The sequence below is a fragment of the Ranitomeya variabilis genome, chromosome 3, assembly GCF_051348905.1.
Source record: "Ranitomeya variabilis isolate aRanVar5 chromosome 3, aRanVar5.hap1, whole genome shotgun sequence".
Lineage (NCBI taxonomy): Eukaryota > Metazoa > Chordata > Amphibia > Anura > Dendrobatidae > Ranitomeya > Ranitomeya variabilis.
Genome location: NC_135234.1, coordinates 636,660,377 through 636,681,503, shown reverse-complemented (window position 1 = coordinate 636,681,503; position 21,127 = coordinate 636,660,377). Strand labels below are relative to the sequence as shown.

Sequence of the window (21,127 nt, the reverse complement as noted above, 5' to 3'; positions counted from 1 at the left end):
TCGGGTGCCGCAGCTCTTCCTCTGTCAGCGGTCACTGGCACCGCTCATTAGAGAAATGAATATGCGGCTCCACCCCTATGGGAGTGGAGTCCATATTCATAACTTTAATGAGCAGTCCCACGTGACCGCTGAACAGGGGAAGAGCTGCGGCACCCGAAGACAGTGTGACAGGCAGGGGGAGCGCCGGGACTAGGTGAGTATGCGACAATCCTCTCTCCCCCTCACCCGCTGACCCTGCCGCCGACAGTGACTCGAGTATAAGCCGAGAGGGGCACTTTCAGCCCAAAAATTTGGGCTGAAAATCTCGGCTTATACTCGAGTATATACGGTACTACTTCTTCTGTAACTGGTTCAAAGTCAGAGTGAACTGGATGCAGTGGGGGAGGGAGGACAGTGCATGGTTTTTATGTTTTTGTGCACTTTATCTCTTTTGGGGTGCAGTTGGACCATAGTTGGCTCTGTATACTGTGGCCACTGTTCACACAGGATGCATTAGTCAGCACTGATTAGCCTGCCATTTGGCGTCACTAATAGGCTTTGAGTCAGATGCTCTGCATTTCTGTGTGAACATGCCACATACAGTTTATTCGTCTGCACTTGTGTGCCAAGCGGCTAATCCCTGATTGTAGGCTGGCTGCCTCATCGGTATTATTGCACCTGTGTAGTTGCCATCTTAACTTGGGTCCGCTGCACCTTGATAGTGCATTTGTTTGGAGGCCGCGACAGGCAAGCACCTTTACCTGTGTACTGTTTTTTTTTTTTTTTTCCTTTTTACTTCTCGGTGGCATTTAGACTTTTTTTTCCCCTTCTCTCTCTTTTAGGGAGACAAGGCTTCTACCCCCAAGAAGGACAAATCATCCAGAAAAGCAGAAGACCGCAAGTGTGGTGTGTGCAACAAAGCTTCCTGTATCATACAAGAAGCTTTGTCAGTCCTGCACCGAACAACCATCTCTCCTCGAAAGTATTAAATCCCTTATTAAACAAGAAGTGCATTCATCAGTATCGGCCCTCTCCCAGACCCTATTACCACAGCCTCCTCCTCCAAAAAAGAGGAAAATATCTATGGCAGAGTCTGATTCAGACTCCGGTGAAATACATTCTTCTGATTCGGAAGATATGTGAGAGAGTGAGGGCTCCACTTCTAACCCCAAAGAGGATAATAAAAAATATTATTTCTCTGAGAACATACGAGAGTTTAGTATTGCGGGGGGGGGGGGGGGACAATGGGTGTTGAGGAAGGGGAGGTGAAGCAGTCCGTGCAGGGCGAAATGTTTGGGGGCTTAAAACCTAAAAAAACTAAAGGGATTCTCAGTCCATGAAAATGTGCAGAGCCTCATTCTACATGAATGGGAGTCTCCTGAGAAAGGGCTTAGTGTCCCATCCGAGTTAAAAAAAAACGCTTCCCTCTAGATGGAGACACCTCTCTGTGGGATACACCAAAAGGTAGATGTCCAGAGTATCAAAAAAGACAGCACTTCCATTTGAAGACTCGTCCCAGCTCAGGGATCCCATGGATCGGAAAATGGAAAGTCTTCTTAGGAGATCTTGGGACACATCCACGAACCTCCTTAAATCAAACATAGCATCTACCTGTGTGGCTAGATCTGTTTTGTTGGCTCCGAACTCTAGAGGATCACCTTACCCAGGGAACATCGAGAGAAGTGATTCCCTTTCTCCAGAAGGCTATGGGGTTTTTTGCTGATGCCTCGGCGGAATCTGTTAGAGTGGCAGCCAAATCCGCGGTCCTTTCCACTCTGCCAGGAGAGCCCTGTGGCTGAAGTCATGGAGTGGCGACATCAAAGCGAAACTTTGTGCCATTCCGTTTCAAGGTTGATACCTGTTTGGTCAGGCCCTTGATGATATTTTAGACAAAGTCACAGACAAAAAGAAGGCACATCCCGAACAGAGGAATCCGAAAAAGAGGTTTTTCGTCCCTCAAAAGATCAGACCTCTCAAAGAGATTTCAAAGGCAAGGGCAAATCGGGACGCTGGAGCTATCCTAAAGGGGGAAAGGGAAGAAATATCTTTGTTCCCCAAACCTAGCAAGCCCCGGATAAAGTGACTACTTCCAGGGGCGGGGAGTCGGCTCTCAAACTTTATCGGCCAGTGGCGTTCCATCTCTTCAAACCTGTGGGTACTCATTACCATTCAAGACTGGTTAAGATTGGAGTTAGAGAGCTCTCCCCCTTGTCGCCTAAGGGTTACCCCCTTACAAAGTCTCCATCCCCTGGATGCATATTCCTTGGGTCTTCAGGAATTGCTCCAGACTAAGTAATTTCCCCAGTTCCTCAACAGGAGATAGGCAGGGGTCATTTCTCACCTACAGGTCCTTCTCAAAAAATTAGCATATAGTGTTAAATTTCATTATTTACCATAATGTAATGATTACAATTAAACTTTCATATATTATAGATTCATTATCCACCAACTGAAATTTGTCAGGTCTTTTATTGTTTTAATACTGATGATTTTGGCCTACAACTCCTGATAACCCAAAAAACCTGTCTCAATAAATTAGCATATTTCACCCGTCCAATCAAATAAAAGTGTTTTTTAATAACAAACAAAAAAACCATCAAATAATAATGTTCAGTTATGCACTCAATACTTGGTCGGGAATCCTTTGGCAGAAATGACTGCTTCAATGCGGCGTGGCATGGAGGCAATCAGCCTGTGACACTGCTGAGATGTTATGGAGGCCCAGGATGCTTCAATAGCGGCCTTAAGCTCATCCAGAGTGTTGGGTCTGGCGTCTCTCAACTTTCTCTTCACAATATCCCACAGATTCTCTATGGGGTTCAGGTCAGGAGAGTTGGCAGGCCAATTGAGCACAGTAATACCATGGTCAGTAAACCATTTACCAGTGGTTTTGGCACTGTGAGCAGGTGCCAGGTCGTGCTGAAAAATGAAATCTTCATCTCCATAAAGCATTTCAGCCGATGGAAGCATGAAGTGCTCCAAAATCTCCTGATAGCTAGCTGCATTGACCCTGCCCTTGATGAAACACAGTGGACCAACACCAGCAGCTGACATGGCACCCCACACCATCACTGACTGTGGGTACTTGACACTGGACTTCAGGCATTTTGGCATTTCCTTCTCCCCAGTCTTCCTCCAGACTCTGGCACCTTGATTTCCGAATGACATGCAAAATTTGCTTTCATCAGAAAAAAGTACTTGGGACCACTTAGCAACAGTCCAGTGCTGCTTCTCTGTAGCCCAGGTCAGGCGCTTCTGCCGCTGTTTACCTGGGGAATGCGGCACCTGTAGCCCATTTCCTGCACACGCCTGTGCACGGTGGCTCTGGATGTTTCCACACCAGACTCAGTCCACTGCTTCCTCAGGTTCCCCAAGGTCTGGAATCGGTCCTTCTCCACAATCTTCCTCAGGGTCCGGTCACCTCTTCTCGTTGTACAGCGTTTTCTGCCACATTGTTTCCTTCCAACAGACTTACCATTGAGGTGCCTTGATACAGCACTCTGGGAACAGCCTATTTGTTGAGAAATTTCTTTCTGGGTCTTACCCTCTTGCTTGAGGGTGTCAATGATGGCCTTCTTGACATCTGTCAGGTCGCTAGTCTTACCCATGATGGGGGTTTTGAGTAATGAACCAGGCAGGGAGTTTTTAAAAGCCTCAGGTATCTTTTGCATGTGTTTAGAGTTAATTAGTTGATTCAGAAGATTAGGGTAATAGGTCATTTAGAGAACCTTTTCTTGATATGCTAATTTATTGAGACAGGTTTTTTGGGTTATCAGGAGTTGTAGGCCAAAATCATCAGTATTAAAACAATAAAAGACCTGACAAATTTCAGTTGGTGGATAATGAATCTATAATATATGAAAGTTTAATTGTAATCATTACATTATGGTAAATAATGAAATTTAACACTATATGCTAATTTTTTGAGAAGGACCTGTATTTCTAATCAAAAAGCCTTCAGGGAAGCACAGGATAATTATCAATCTGAAACCCTTGAATCGGGTAATTACACACAGAAGATTCAAAATGGTATCAATAAGATCTGCAATTCCCCTGATAGGTCAGAACGGGGTGATGGCTACAGTGGATTTAAGGGACGCATATTATCATGTCCCCATCCATCAGAAATTCAGAAAATTCCTAAGGTTTGCAATTTCCCAGGACCGGCTAATCACACATTCAGTTCAATGCCCTCCCGTTCGGTATTTCACCGGCACCTCGTGTGTTCACAAAGATCATGGCGGAGGCAGTGATTTTCATATGACTTAAGGGGATTTGCATTATACCATATCTAGACGACCTGCTCATTGTCGCTCCATCTGCCTCCCGTCTAAACACGGATGTGGCAAGGACCCTAGAATCCCTGGGATGGATCCCAAACAGAGAAAAATTGGATCCGCTTCCATCCACAAAGAAGAAATTCCTAGGGGTACTTCTAAATTCAGTTAAGAAAATCCTTTCTGCCCAAAGAACGACAGCGGGATCTAGTGCAGAAGATAATGAAATACAAAACCCGAGGGCTCCCACCCTGAGACATTCCATGTCCATTCTGGGGTCCCTAACATCTTGTATCCAGATGGTATCATGGGCCCAGGCCCACACAAGAGTAATTCAGACACATGTATTGTCGTCTTGGGACAGGCAGCAGAGCTCCCTATCAAAGAAAGTTCTCCTTCCCAACCATGTCAGGACGTCTCTGAAATGGTGGCTCTGTCACTGGAACCTTCAACAGGGGGTCAGTTGGGACCAGATCCCACTGAAGATACTTACATCATATGCCAGTGGGAGGGGATGGGGAGCCGTAGTAGAGAAATCTCACTTCCAGGGCATATGGTCTCCAAACACCAGAGCCTACTCATCAAACTTCAGAGAACTGATGGCGGTGGAGGAGGCCTTAAAGGCCGCATCGACTTTTCTCCAAGGTCACCATGTCAAAATATACTCCGACAACATGACCACGGTAGCGTACCTCCATCATCAAGGGGGCACGAGGTTCGAGAAATTAAAATCTCTGGCTGCAAGAATTTTTTCCTGGGCAGAACACCTCTTATCCATCACGGCAGTCCATCTAAAGGGGTCTGCCAATACCCAGGCAGACTTTCTCAGCAGAAGGGATATACATCTGGGAAACTGGTGCCTGGATCAGGAAGTCTTCCTCTCCCTAGTTTCCCGATGGGGGATCTCGGACGTAGACTTATTCGCCAGCAGCCAAAATGCCAAACTACAAACATATTTTTCCCTAAACATGACAGACAGAGCACTGGGCATGGACGCTTTCTCACACCCCTGGGAGTTCAACTTCACTTATGCTTTCCCTCCTATCCCGATTTCTGTCTAAAACGCTCCAGAAAATCCGATCCGAACGGGTCACTACAATTGATTGCTCCTATGTGGCCGGGAAGGAGTTGGTAGAGTGCACTGTTGGAAATGGTCCAGAAGGGTCCAATATAATTACCTCAGAAGAGCAACCTTCTTCATCAGGGTCCTTTATTACATCCGAACCTACACAGGTTGAAACTGGCAGCATGGCTACTGAAGCCGAAATTCTAAGAGTAAGAGGTCTTTACTATGAAGTAATGCAGACTTCTTCAGAGAAGTAGGAAACCTGTAACCAATGCCATTTATGGCAAAGTCTGGAAGAAATTCTCTTCGTAGTGTTCTCCGAATACTCCGGACCCTTTCCATCCGAACGTTGCCCAGATCTTAAACTTCCTCCAGAGAGGTCTAGAGTTAGGGCTTAGACCTAGTACCTTTTTTAAAAGGTTCAAGTCTCAGCGCTTAGTTCATTTTTTTTTTTTTTACCAGAACTTAGCCAACCATCGTTGGATAAAACGCTTCATGACTTCAGCCAGTAGAATCCGTGCCAGAGTTCGTAATTGTGTTCCACCCCCCCCCCCCCCCAGGACCTAAATTTGGTACTAAATAGTCTAACACAATGTCCATTCGAACCCTTATCAGAAAATTGTGTAAAGGTTCTCACCCTCAAAACTGTCTTTCTAGTGGCCATTACCTCTGCTAGCCGGGTAGAACTACAAGCTTTATCCATGCAAAAACCTTATTTAAGGGTACCAACAGACAGTATAATCCTTCGTCTAGACCCTACCTTTTTACCTAAGGTAAAATCAGATTTTCATAGAGGTCAGGACATAGTGCTGCCCTCATTCTGCCCAGATCCTTCCAACAATAGAGTCCTTGCACACCCTGGATGCCCAAAGGGCGGTTCTTTACTACCTCCAACAGACTGAGTTGGAGAATTGATCGAAGTTTATTTATCCAATACTCAGGAAGGAACAAGGGCAAGAAGGCGGCAAAGAACACAATTGCCAATTGGATTAAACAAGCCATAGCTCTTGCATATTCATCTCAGAACTTATCCCCCTCCTTTATCACTAAAGGCCCACTCTACACGGTCAGTGTCGACATCATGGGCAGAGAGAGGAGACGCATCTACGGAGCAGATATGCAGAGCCGCCACCTGGTCGTCGGTTCACCAGTCACTACAGACTAGACTTTAACAGGGATTTAACATTCGGCAGAACAGGCTGTTGTCCCTCTCTAAGAAATTTTTTTTTGTACTCCTCCTGTACCGCTGTCGTGGAAGGTGACCAGAGAAAATTCAGTTTCTAGGAACCTTCCATGACAGCACTAATTTCCTTTCCTATTGATGATACTTATTAAAGGGTTCCTGCACCGAGGTGGTAATTATACATACTACTGTGTCCAGAAAAAACACTGGAGGTAGCAGGAAGGGGAGGGTATTTAACCTCTTTGTTTCCTGTCCCCCATTAGGGCAGGGAGACATCCTTCTGTACCGCTGTCATGGAAGGTTCCTAGAATTAGTCTTACTGGTAATTCGGTTTCTATTTTTCTGGGCAGCTGCAGGCTTATATTCAGGCTTGGGGTTCAATAGCAGTGGCCCCTTAGCAGCCTGGGAATACCAGCCCTCCAGCTGTCTGCTTTATCTTGGCTGGTTGTCAAAAATGAGTGACCCCCACCACCACCAATTGTTTTTTATTTTTATTTTTTGTCTTTTTTTATTTAAATAATTAAGATATGTGATAACCAACCTTGCTGACAGCTGAGGGTTGTAGCCCCTAGCTATGAGCTTTGCCTGACTGGTTGTCTAAAGTACAGAGGAACCCATGTCGTTTTTTTTGTGTGTTTTTTTTGCTTTTTTTTTTACGCCTCTCACTTGAATCAGTAGTGTTTTGGTAATGTTCAGCAAACATAGCCTTAAAAGGTTCGATCATCTCTAATCATCAGAACGTTGCTGACGGTGTAACACACCAAGTAATTTGCCACCAACTCCTTAATGGGTTTTTTTTTTTCCCTATTATCATGGATATGGAATTTCAGTTTCTTGACTTCCTGAAGTAACTGAATAAGATTCTATAATTACCTTGTTACTATTCAAATTTTAATACATTATCCTTTTTAGTTGGTTCAAACTGCTCTCTTGCAGATAGAGAAGCTTGTTCATCTGGGTCCTGCAAAAATTAAGCACTCTAAGGGTATGTTTCCACGGTCAGGAAACGCTGCTTGTTTGACGCTGTACAGAGCTGCAGCGTCAAACAAGCAGCGTCCAGATGTTCCAGCATAGTGGAGGGGATTTTATGAAATCCCGTCTCCACTATGCGTGGAAACCCGCACGCGGCGGCCCTGCGACTACGGACATGCTGCACGTCTTTTCAGATCGCAGCATGTCCGTACACCTTGCGGGGACGCAGCGTCCCCGCAAGGCATATCACAGGGCGCTATGGGAGCGAGCGATCATCCCGGATGTGAAGAGTTAACACATCCGGCATGATCGCGTCCCAGAAAGGGGGCGGGGCTTAGCGCCGAGCGGCGATACCGCCGGCCATCCTGAACGTGGAGACATAGCCTAAGTTCACACTGGGCATTTTTGGAGATTTTTTTTATGCTAATTTTCAGCTGTGTTTTACAATACCAGCAAAGTCTACAAGATTTCAGAATTCTCATGCACACAGCTTGGTTTTTTTGTCATCACGATTTTGTGCTTTGCAGCGTTTTTTGCACAATGGTGTGTCACTTCTTTCAGCGTTTTTTTTTCAATATTTTTCACCCATTGAAATGAATGGGTGATGAAAAAATGTACCAAAAACGCATGTATCAAGTGTTGCTGCGTTCTTTGTGCCAAAACCCAATTCTATAGAATAGGACTTATATTTTTCAACACTGAACTTCATCAGCATAACATGCCATCATACATCCATTACTTAAAAAACCATCCCTCGACCAAAATTGTGCCGCTAATTACAGACCTGTCTCTAATCTTCCCTTCATCTCTAAACTCCTCGAACGCCTGGTCCACTCCCGTCTTACCCGCTATCTCTCAAATAACTCTTCTTGACCCTCTTCAATCTGGCTTCCGCTCCTTAAGGTACCTTCACACGAAACGACATTATAACGATATCGCTAGCAATCCGTGACGTTGCAGCGTCCTCGCTAGCGATATCGTTTCGTTTGACACGCAGCAGCGATCAGGATCCTGCTGTGATGTCGCTGGTCGCTGAATAAAGTCCAGAACTTTATTTGGTCGTCCGATCGCTGTGTATCGTTGTGTTTGAAAGCAAAAGCAACGATACCAGCGATATTTTACACTGGTAACCAGGGTAAACATCGGGTTACTAAGCGCAGGGCCGCGCTTAGTTACCCGATGTTTACCCTGGTTACTAGCGTAAAATGTAAAAAAAACAAACAGCACATACTCACATTGCGTCCCCTGCAGTCTGCTTCCTCCTCTGACTCAGCGCCGCAAAGTGAAAGTGAAAGCAGCACAGCGGTGACGTCACCGCTCTGCTCTCACTGTACGGCGCTCAGTCAGTCAGGAAGTGGACGCAGGGGGACGTGAATGTAAGTATGTGCTGTTTGTTTTTTTTAGATTTTACGCTGGTAACCAGGGTAAACATCGGGTTACTAAGCGCGGCCCTGCGCTTAGTTACCCGATGTTTACCCTGGTTACCAGGGGACCTCGGCATAGTTGATCGCTGGAGAGCGGTCTGTGTGACAGCTCTCCAGCGACCAAACAGCGACGCTGCAGCGATCGACATCGTTGTCGCTATCGCTGCAGCGTCGCTTCGTGTGAAGGTACCTTTACACTCTACTGAAACTGCCCTCACTAAAGTCTTTAATGACCTACTAACAGCTAAATCTAATGGTCACTATTCCATGCTAATTCTCTTGGATCTCTCCGCAGCATTCAATACTGTGGATCATCAGCTCCTCCTCACTATGCTCCGCTCCATCGGCCTTAAGGACACCGTTCTCTCCTGGTTCTCCTCCTATCTCTCTGATCGATCCTTCACTGTATGTTTTGCTGGTTCCTCCTCTTCTCACCTTCCCCTTACTGTTGGGGTTCCTCAAGGATCAGTCCTAGGCCCCCTCCTCTTCTCCTTGTATACTGCCCCTATTGGACAAACAATCAGTAGATTTGGTTTCCAGTACCATCTCTATGCTGACGACACCCAATTATACACTTCTTCTCCTGTTATCACGCCAACCTTTTTAGAAAACACCAGTGATTGTCTCTATCATCATGTCCTCCCTCTATCTGAAACTGAACCTGTAAAAAACTGAACTCCTCGTGTTCTCTCCCTCTACTAACCTACCTTTGCCTGACATTGCCATCTCCGTGTGTGGTTCCACAATTACTCCAAAGCAACATGCCCGCTGCCTTGGGGTCATAATTGACTCCGAGCTTTCATTCACCCCCCACATCCGATCACTGGCTCGCTCTTCTTATTTGCATCTCAAAAACATTTCTAGAATTCACCCTTTTCTTACTTTCGACTCTGCAAAAACTCTTACTGTTTCACTTACTATTTCTCGTCTGGACTATTGTAACTCTCTACTAATTGGCCTCCCTCTTACCAAACTCTCCCCCCTCCAATCTGTCCTGAATGCTGCTGCCAGGATTATATTCCTCACCAACTGTTACACCGATGCCTCTACCCTGTGCCAGTCATTACACTGGCAATATTGCCTTGCGCAGGTGTGTACTCCGGAGGACAGAGAATGAACTTCAACCCAATATTGCGGCCAGCATGCAGCCAGCGGGTAAGGAAAGGGTGAATCAAACACCCGAAAACCGCGCCCATATGACCCAAAACTGGTCCCGCCAAATTCAGGTGACAGGTTCCCTTTAAAGGGAACCAGTCACCCCAAAAATCGATGGTGAGGTAAGCTCACCGTCATCAGGGGCTTATCTACAGCATTCTGGAATGCTGTAGATAAGCCCCCGATGTTACCTGAAAGAGGAGAAAAAGGAGGTTATATTATACTCACCCAGGGGCGGTCCCGTCTGATGGTCGTCTTAGGTCCGCTCCGGCGCCTCCTATCTTTATTCCATGACGTCCTCTCCTGGTCTTCATGCTGCGGCTCTGGCACAGGCGTACTTTGCCCTGTTGAGGGCAGAGCAAAGTACTGCAATGCGCAGGCGCCGGGCCTCTCCGTCCTTTCCGGCGTCTGTGCCGCGGCGTGAAGACCAGAAGAGGACGTCATGGAATTTAGATGGGAGGCGCTGTACCGGACCTGAGACGCCCATCGGAGCGGGACCGCCCCTGGGTGAGTATAATCTAATGTCTTTTTCGCATCTTTCAGGTAACATCGGGGGCTTATCTACAGCATTACAGAATGCTTTGGGGTGACGTGGGCTGCACCGATGGGTCCCCTCTTTAATATCCCGGAGGTTTCCTGGTCATCTACTTAGGTATGGGAAGCCTAAATGTTTTTCCTATATTACTACTGACGACTTCTATTTGAATACTATCCTGTGGCTTTTCTCTGCACCATTGTCGGTCCTTTGTGACCGTAAAGGTTATCTATACATTACTGTATGTGTATTATTTTTATCCAGGACGACCCTCTTTCTATTCATAGGGGCATATACTGCCAATTAATACTATACTTACCTGTTTTGTCAGATAATAAAAATCTATATATACTGGATTCATTTCCGCCGGTGTTCTCATGTCCCATGTTTTTATCTAGATTGTACATATGCCCTGTGAGAGTACCCACTGCTATGCTTGTTCCTTGTAATTGACTGTAATAAAGTTTTTTTCTATTTTGCAATATACTTTTGGCATATTTGATCGTTTTTTTTTTTCTTCTTCGTGGTTTATATATTTGTACGATTTGGCCTATGATTGGTCCAGCTTTTGTTCGGCATTATAATGAGTCATTGTATCTCTATATTAGGACTCTATTGATCTATATCTGAAATGATGCAAATGTATTTGTTGAGATATTTGCTTAGCATTACAGAATGCTGTAGAAAAGCCCCTGATGCCGGTGAGCTTACCTCACCATCGATTTTTGGGGGTGACAGGTTCCCTTTAACTTGGGTCCGCTGCACCTTGATAGTGCATTTTTTGGAGGCCGCGACAGGTAAGCACCGTTACGTGTGTACTGTACAGAATTCGGCGCTGAGAGGAGGAAGCAGGGGAGCCGCGAGGGGACCCCGGCCGCACGTCACAGCCCCACTTTACTCCCGGAGGGGGGCGGGAATAGGGGTCCCGTGTCCAGGCACCAGCACAGAGACGGGAGCAGCCACACAGGGAGGAGAGCATCTCACCCGACCCCAGCTGCCCGGATAATGGTGAGTTGAAACTGTGTGCCTCCGACCGCGGCAGCACCACAGCAGGACCTCTTCATGCCCCATAGGGGTAAGGAAAAACACTGGAGGTGGCAGGAAAGGGAGGGTATTTAACCTCTTTGTGTTTCCTGTCCCCCATTAGGGCAGGGAGGCATCCTCCTATACCGCTGTCGTGGAAGGTGACAAAAGAAAAGGCCTATCTATTAGATGCACTAATTCTGGTGCTTTGCCCGGCTCTTACCACTTGCCTTGTAGCAGTGGCAAGTGGTTATCAAAATAACAGGAGAAACCCATGTCTTTTTTTTATTTTTATTGCGCAGATGGCAGCTGATGATTACTCCCATCAGCTGCCACCTCCTCTCGCTGTTAACTATTCAATACAACTCAGCATTATCCCCTTCTAGCGCTGATTACAGAGCGAGGAGGCGACAGTGATGTCAGTTGTCTTCAGCACCCTGCACCAGGGAACAGCGCGAACACTACCGCTGATTCCCAGGTACCGTCCGTGGAAACACACTGACCTGTGCACAGACCCATTCATTTGAATGGGTCTACATGTGTACGTGTCTCCGGTACATGTGAAACCGTCACCACACGTGCCAGAAACACTGATGTGTAGAAACTCGATTTACCGAATGTTGGCTGAATTTTGACGACTGGATTCCTGAGCATTTTTCCTAAACAATCATGAATCTGAACGTGCTATATTTGCGCTGAATTTGACATTGGCGTACGTTTTCTGAACAAGTTCGCTCGTCTGTACTGATATACTGATGCCGGCTTTATCTGCTGTTTACACCGCAGACACGTCTAAAAAGATGTACTTTCTCGGAATCTGACTTGTGATACAAAAGCAATACATACTTCTTAGGAAAAGTCATGTACACAGTAAGGAAAAAAAACTCACGTTTCCCCTAACAGCGACTATTGGTGACTTGTGTTAATTGCAAATAAAGATATGAGGCTGATAGGAAAAGACTGGGTGGAGTAAAAATACAATTAAATGCAGGCTTGCTGTTAAAGGGAACCAGTCTGCATTAATGTAACCAGTGGTATGGCTGTATAGATGCCAGTTTTGTAGAAATTTTATGCGAGAAAGCAAGCTTTATAGTGACATACCAATCAGCCTACAACTGTACATAGTGTATCCATAAAATCACATTGCACTTCAAGGCTAACCTGCACGTCACCGCCAAGTTTGGTTCTTCAGCGCTGTAACATTGGATTACTTTAAGACAAGAACCACGTTAAGGCCACGTGCACACGGTTAGTATTTGTGGGCCAAAACCAGGAGTGGAACAGTCAGAGGAAATGTATAAGGGTAAGTTCACACAGGGCGTTTTTGCTGCTTTTTTATGCCAATTTTCAGCTGCAAAGCCTATGAGATTTCAGAAATCTCATGCACACACTGGTTTTTCCATCAGAATGTTGTGCTTTGCATGGTTTTTTGGACATAGAGCATGACACATTCAGAGTTTTCACCCTCTGACTCGAATGGGTACCGTATATACTCGAGTATAAGCCGAGATTTTCAGCCCAAATTTTTGGGCTGAAAGTGTCCCTCTCGGCTTATACTCGAGTCACGGTCGGCGGCAGGGTCAGCGGGTGAGGGGGAGAGGATTGTCGCATACTCACCTAGTCCCGGCGCTCCCCCTGCCTGTCACACTGTCTCCGGGTGCCGCAGCTCTTCCCCTGTTCAGCGGTCACGTGGGACCGTTCATTAAAGTTATGAATATGGACTCCACTCCCACAGGGGTGGAGCCGCATATTCATTTCTCTAATGAGCGGTGCCAGTGACCGCTGACAGAGGAAGAGCTGCGGCACCCGAAGACAGTGTGACAGGCAGGGGGAGCGCCAGGAGCGCCGGGACTAGGTGAGTATTTTATATTCACCTGTCCACGTTCCACACGCCGGGCGCCGCTCCGTCTTCCCGTCCTCTTGCTCTGACTGTTCAGGTCAGAGGGCGCGATGACGTACTAGTGTGCACGCTGCCCTCTGCCTGAACAGTCAGTGCAGAGAGACGGGACGCTGAGGAGCTGCAGGCAGCAAGACAGGTGAGTATGTGTTTTTTTGTTTTTTTATTGCAGCAGCAGCGTTATATATGGCACAGCTTTAAATGGAGCATCTATGGGGCAATAATGAACGGTGCAGAGCATTCTATATGGCACAGCTTTATAAGGAGCATCTATGGGGCAATAATGAACGGTGCAGAGCATTCTATATGGCACAGCTTTATAAGGAGCATCTATGGGGCAATAATGAACGGTGCAGAGCAATCTATATGGCACAGCTTTATAAGGAGCACCTATGGGGCCATAATGAACGGTGCAGAGCATTATATATGGCACAGCTTTATAAGGAGCATCTATGGGGCCATAATGAACGGTGCAGAGCATTATATATTGCACAGATTTATATGGAGCATCTATGGGGCCATAATGAACGGTGCAGAGCATTCTATATGGCACAGCTTTATAAGGAGCATCTATGGGGCCATAATGAACGGTGCAGAGCATTATATATTGCACAGATTTATATGGAACATCTATGGGGCCATAATGAACGGTGCAGAGCATTATATATGGCACAGCTTTATAAGGAGCATCTATGGGGCCATAATGAACGGTGCAGAGCATTCTATATGGCACAGCTTTATAAGGAGCATCTATGTGGTCATAATGAACGGTGCAGAGCATTCTATATGGCACAGCTATATATGGATCATCTATGGGGAAATAATCAACGGTATGGAGCATTATATATGGAACCTCCTTTGGGGCAATAATGAACGGTATGGAGCATCTATTTTTATTTTTGAAATTCACCGGTAGCTGCTGTATTTTCCACCCTAGGCTTGTACTCGAGTCAATAAGTTTTCCCAGTTTTTTGTGGCAAAATTAGGGGGGGGGTGTCGGCTTATACTCGAGTATACAGGTCCTTCTCAAAAAATTAGCATATAGTGTTAAATTTCATTATTTACCATAATGTAATGATTAAACTTTCATATATTATAGATTCATTATCCACCAACTGAAATTTGTCAGGTCTTTTATTGTTTTAATACTGATGATTTTGGCATACAACTCCTGAAAACCCAAAAAACCTGTCTCAATAAATTAGCATATCAAGAAAAGGTTCTCTAAACGACCTATTACCCTAATCTTCTGAATCAACTAATTAACTCTAAACACATGCAAAAGATACCTGAGGCTTTTAAAAACTCCCTGCCTGGTTCATTACTCAAAACCCCCATCATGGGTAAGACTAGCGACCTGACAGATGTCAAGAAGGCCATCATTGACACCCTCAAGCAAGAGGGTAAGACCCAGAAAGAAATTTCTCAACAAATAGGCTGTTCCCAGAGTGCTGTATCAAGGCACCTCAATGGTAAGTCTGTTGGAAGGAAACAATGTGGCAGAAAACGCTGTACAACGAGAAGAGGTGACCGGACCCTGAGGAAGATTGTGGAGAAGGACCGATTCCAGACCTTGGGGAACCTGAGGAAGCAGTGGACTGAGTCTGGTGTGGAAAACTCCAGAGCCACCGTGCACAGGCGTGTGCAGGAAATGGGCTACAGGTGCTGCATTCCCCAGGTAAAGCCACTTTTGAACCATAAACAGCGGCAGAAGCGCCTGACCTGGGCTACAGAGAAGCAGCACTGGACTGTTGCTAAGTGGTCCCAAGTATTTTTTTCTGATGAAAGCAAATTTTGCATGTCATTCGGAAATCAAGGTGCCAGAGTCTGGAGGAAGACTGGGGAGAAGGAAATGCCAAAATGCCTGAAGTCCAGTGTCAAGTACCCACAGTCAGTGGTGTGGGGTGCCATGTCAGCTGCTGGTGTTGGTCCACTGTGTTTCATCAAGGGCAGGGTCAATGCAGCTAGCTATCAGGAGATTTTGGAGCACTTCATGCTTCCTGGCACCTGCTCACAGTGCCAAAACCACTGGTAAATGGTTTACTGACCATGGTATTACTGTGCTCAATTGGCCTGCCAACTCTCCTGACCTGAACCCCATAGAGAATCTGTGGTATATTGTGAAGAGAAAGTTGAGAGACGCAAGACCCAACACTCTGGATGAGCTTAAGGCCGCTATTGAAGCATCCTGGGCCTCCATAACATCTCAGCAGTGTCACAGGCTGATTGCCTCCATGCCACGCCGCATTGAAGCAGTCATTTCTGCCAAAGGATTCCCGACCAAGTATTGAGTGCATAACTGAACATTATTATTTGATGGTTTTTTTGTTTGTTATTAAAAAACACTTTTATTTGATTGGCCGGGTGAAATATGCTAATTTATTGAGACAGGTTTTTTGGGTTATCAGGAGTTGTATGCCAAAATCATCAGTATTAAAACAATAAAAGACCTGACAAATTTCAGTTGGTGGATAATGAATCTATAATATATGAAAGTTTAATTGTAATCATTACATTATGGTAAATAATGAAATTTAACACTATATGCTAATTTTTTGAGAAGGACCTGTATATGGTATTAAAAAAAAAATGCTGAAAAAACGCAGCTATTAGGTTTTGCAGCGTTTTTTGTGCCAAAAATCTCATTCTTTGGAATTGTTTTTTTTTTTCAATACTAACTTTATCAGCATGCACAAGAAACAAATCTAGCGTGCCAAAACTGCCATGGAAAACAGGCTTTTTTTCTGCAGCTTTTTTCCTGCCAAGAGATCAGGTTTTACTGCTGAAAAAACACCTAGTGTGAACTTAAGGTACCTTCACACTAAGCGACTTTACAACGATAACGATCCGTGACGTTGCAGCGTCCTGGATAGCGATATCGTTGTGTTTGACACGCAGCAGCGATCTGGATCCTGCTGTGATATCGCTGGTCGTTGCTGAAAGTTCAGAACTTTATTTGGTCGTCAGATCGGCGTGTATCGTCGTGTTTGACAGCAAAAGCAACGATGCCAGCGATGTTTTACAATGGTAACCAGGGTAAACATCGGGTTACTAAGCGCAGGGCCGCGCTTAGTAACCCGATATTTACCCTGGTTACCATTGTAAAAGTAAAAAAAAAAAAAAAAAACACTACATACTCACCCTCTGATGTCTGTCACGTCCCCCGGCGTCCGCGCTGCTGCTCAGAGCTTCCTGCACTGAGTGTGTCAGTGCTGGCCGGAAAGCAAAGCACAGCGGTGACGTCACCGCTGTGCCCTGCTACTGCCGGCGCTCTCACAGTGCAGGGAAGCGGACGCCGGGGGACGCGAATGTAAGTATGTAGTGTTTGTTTTTTAACATTTAACACTGGTAATCAGGGTAAACATTGGGTTACTAAGCGCGGCCCTGCGCTTAGCAACCCGATGTTTACCCTGGTTACCCGGGGACTTCGGCATCGTTGGTCGCTGGAGAGCGGTCTGTGTGACAGCTCTCCAGCGACCACACAACGACGCTGCAGCGATCGGCATCGTTGTCGATATCGCTGCAGCGTCGCTTAGTTTGAAGGTACCTTTACCCTGATAGAAACACGTCATTACTTCTGTATTTATCACCCACTCCTGGCTTTCACATACTGATGAGCTAAAGTGCTGGGATAAGGTGTTATCTTGTGTACTAACTGAGTGTCTTCAGCATGCTTTAATACTATGTTCCGAGACCCTGCGGCTGCTAGGCAATTCCTGCATGTCTCGCGGCTGTCAAAGGCTACTTTCACACTAGCGTCGTGCACTGCACGTCGCTATGCGTCGTTTTGTAGAAAAAACGCATCCTGCAAAAGTGCTTGCAGGATGCGTTTTTTCTCCATAGACTTGTATTAGCGACAGATCGCGATGGATTGCCACACCTCGCGACGGTTGCGTTGGTCCGTCGCCACCAAAAAACGTTGCATGTAACGTTTTTTGGTGCCTCGTGTCCAGCATTTCCGACCACGCATGCGCGGCCGGAACTCCGCCCCCCGCTAATCACAATGGGGCAGCGGATGCGTTGAAAAACTGCACCCGCTGCCCCCGTTGTGCGGCGCTTGCACAGTATGCGTCGGTATGTCGCATTGCGACGTGCGTCGTACGACGCTAGTATGAAAGTAGCCTAACAAACAATTCCAGATGTTTTACGTCTAACAGCTAAGGCTACTTTCACACTTGAGTCGTGTGACGTCTGTCGCAATGCGTCGGTTTGGGGAAAAAACACGGATCCTGCAAATGTGCCCACAGGATGCGTTTTTTGCCCATAGACTTGTATTGCCGACGGATCTGTCGTGCACTGGATGCGTCGTGCTTTGGCTGACCGTCATGAAAAAACGTTCAAGGGAAGGTTTTTTTGCACGTCGCGTCCACCATTTCCTATCGCGCATGCGCGGCCGGAACTAAGCCCCCTCCTCCCCAGACCTTAGTTGAAAAACTGCATCCACTGCTCACGTTGTGCCAAATTTTCACAACATGCGTCGGTACGTCGCGCCGACGCTTAGCGACGGACCCGTACCGACGCAAGTGTGAAAGAAGCCCAAGACATGCAGCAGGTACGGGACTCGGACATATTTTTTGAGCACGGCGAAGACCCTTGGTGGGCTTGCATTGACCCTGTGTGCTCCAAGTACGTTTGCTTATCACTAGTAAAGAAAACCTTCAGCACTATCCAATCCTAACAACTGACTGTTACCTGGGCTCACCTCACTAAGGACAAGTGTCCACAATGAAGATTTAGTGCGGTTTCCTTTTACGCTGCACATTTTCACTGTTTGCAGTGGTATTAACAGAGAACTTACACCCACCAAGGGTTTTTTTTGATGCAGCGTAAACGGATCTGCGGTGCATTTTTTAAAAATTAGCAACGTGGCTCTGTTGCAGTAAATATGCGATTCACTTACTGAGATTCCCCATAGACTTGAATGAGATAAGAAAATATTTAAAAAAAAAAGTGTACTTGCAGGTTTAGTGCTTTTCTGCAGAGGAAACAATGCATGCAATTAGCACATGATCAACAAGTTGTGTCAAAGCAAGTTACAAGAAACAGAAGCATTTTACATGTAAAACCTGCCATGCAATAAAAAGCACCGGAAATCTGAGGGAGAAAAGTAATTTAGGTGCAAAACATCTACAACAATGACACTGATGGTGGGAACTTAGCTTTGAAGAGCAGCTACTGACTACAACAGTGATGGCTCTGCCTAAACCCTGATCTGACATGCTGGGATTTGTGGTACTTGGTGGTCTAAGGTTGGCCCCAGCCATGCTGATGGCGAGTGAGGACATCCATCCCCAGAACCCGCCATGAGCCACACAATGCTGCGGCTACAGGAGCGGGCCACTGCAGTAACGAGACCCCCATACCAGCCCCCTCCCGCCGCTGCCCGGACCACAGTGCCAGCTGCTCGGCTCACCGGCAGACGGCCGCTCACCCGGCAGACACGATGCTGAGCGCAGATGGTGGACGGACGATTGTGCCGGTCCCACGTGCTAGGGAGGAGCGTGGAAACTGGAACAGAGCGCCCCCTCCCGTAACATCCGGGAACGTGCAGGGGAGGGCACTACAACGCTCAGCTGCTGTAAGCAGTGTGGGGCTACTTCCGTCTGAAAGATGCGTTACACACGTTGTTGCCTGAATTTCAATGGAGAAATTTCCGGGGGGGAGAGAGAGAGACTTTTTTTCCCCGGACTTCTAATCCTTCCGGGTATGCTCAGAGTGCAAAAACGGGATACGTCGCTCGATTCCTGTGTTTATGAGGGTATGTGCACACGTAAGAATTTCTTGCAGAAAATTCCTGAAGAAAATCGGACATTACTGCAAGAAAACCTCATGCGTTTTTCCCCGGAGCTTTCCCAATGCATTATATAGCAAAAAAACCGCACAATTAATAAACATGCTGCGTTTTCTACCGCAATGCGTTTTTTTCACGGATAAAAAACGCATCATGTGCACAAAAATTGCAGAATGCATTCTAAATGATATGATGCATATGTATGCGTTTTTATAGCGGAAAAAATGCAACGTGTGACAGCCTGACAGCGACGTATCCTGTGCCCATAGGCTTCCATTATAGCCAATGACGGACAGCACAGGACCCGTCACAAACCGATTTTCCGACGTGCAGAAAAACCGTTCCTCTGAACGTTTTCTCTCCACGACTGACCACTATTTTCCGACGGATCCAGTGCACAACGCATGAAACGGATGGCCATCCGTCACAGTCCGTCGCTAATACAAGTCTATGGGGAAAAAAACAGGATTTGCAGGATCCTGTTTTTTCAAAACTCGACGGATTTCGACGTGAGACAAAGGACGGAAGTGTGAAAGAGGCCTTAGAATACTGCTGCGCATGCACGGATTCCGCCGCCGCACGTGTTCCACAGTATCTGCCATGGCAGGCCCTATACATGCCACCAGCTACCTTGGGCAGGGGCCACCATAACTAGCACACTAGTCTGATCACGTGATCCTGCCGCAGGCGGAGCTTCTGGTCGACTTCGCACTTCCTCCAGAGTTGCGCACACTTTTATGTCACTGAGGAGCGCTGCACTTGTCTGACAGCTGCTTAAAGGAGCCAGGCGCGGCAGCAAAGGAGCTGCGGTGTGGAGACGCGTGGGCATCTAGTTAGGTGGTCCTGCATGCGTGCTCAGATGAGGACGGGCTGTGTCCTGGGTGGTGTTTCCTGCCTCTCTTGGAGGTTCGGTGAGTGAGGGCCTGTGTGGGGTCACCAGGAGCTCCCGTGGTCTGACAGGTGAATGCTTGGGCCATCTGTTACATGTAGAGAACTGTGTCTCCGGCCGCTTGGCTGCGGTCTTGAGCTGTGTGCTGCCTGGGGCAGGTGTGCAGTGGGAGCAGCTCCTGTCAGGGAACCTGGCACTGGGTAACGGCAACATCAAGCATGGGTGGGGGGCCCGGAGTGTATGGGGTGGGGGACCGGGGTGACGGGCCCGGAGTGTATAGGGTGGGGTGACGGGCCCGGAGTGTATGGGGTGGGGGACCCGGGGTGACGGGCCCAGAGTGTATGGTGTGGGGGACCAGGGTGACGGGCCTGGAGTGTATGGGGTGGGGGACCTGAGGTGGCGTGCCCGGAGTGTAGGGGGTGGGGGACCCGGGGTGACGGGCCCGGAGTTTATGGGGTGGGGGATTATCTTCACTAGAGGTGGAGTGTTTGGTTGACTATTTGGCGTACATTGCATAGCCCGCTTCTGTCCCAGGCACTGATCTAGCTGCTCATTATAGATGAACATGCATAGGTCACACACACATCCCTCTAATGGTTGCCCTTCTCCATGCTGTGTGATACATGGGTGACTTATTTATTCTACTCACTTATAGAACACTATTAGATCCAGTGACTTGCATGCATTATCGTTGGGGCTCACAATCTAGACTTCTTGTCAGTATGTTGTGAAAAGTCCCTTAAAGGGAATCTGTCACCTGAATTTAGCTGGAACAGTTTTGGGTCATGTGGGCGGGGTTTTCGGGTGTTTGATTCACCCTTTCCTTACCCGCTGGCTGCATGCTGGCCGCAATATTAGATTGAAGTTCATTCTCTGTCCTCCGGAGTACACGCCTGCGCAAGGTAATGTTGCCTTGCGCAGGCGTGTACTCCGGAG

At 47.0% G+C, this 21,127-nt stretch overlaps 1 protein-coding gene across 4 annotated transcripts in view; it reads right to left on the bottom strand.

Annotated features, from left to right (window-relative positions):
• CTPS1 (CTP synthase 1) overlaps positions 1-21,127 on the bottom strand; it is a 233,945-nt gene that overhangs the window by 128,861 nt on the left and 83,957 nt on the right. For 2 of the 4 annotated variants that reach the window (XM_077297577.1, XM_077297580.1), the window contains exon 1: positions 18,925-19,132. The exons of 1 other annotated variant lie outside the window; for it this stretch is intronic. The gene's annotated coding sequence lies outside the window, so the exon portion shown is untranslated. Of the gene's footprint in view, positions 1-18,924; positions 19,133-21,127 lie in introns of those variants that run through there. One more of the 4 variants, XM_077297578.1, reaches the window with a different exon arrangement.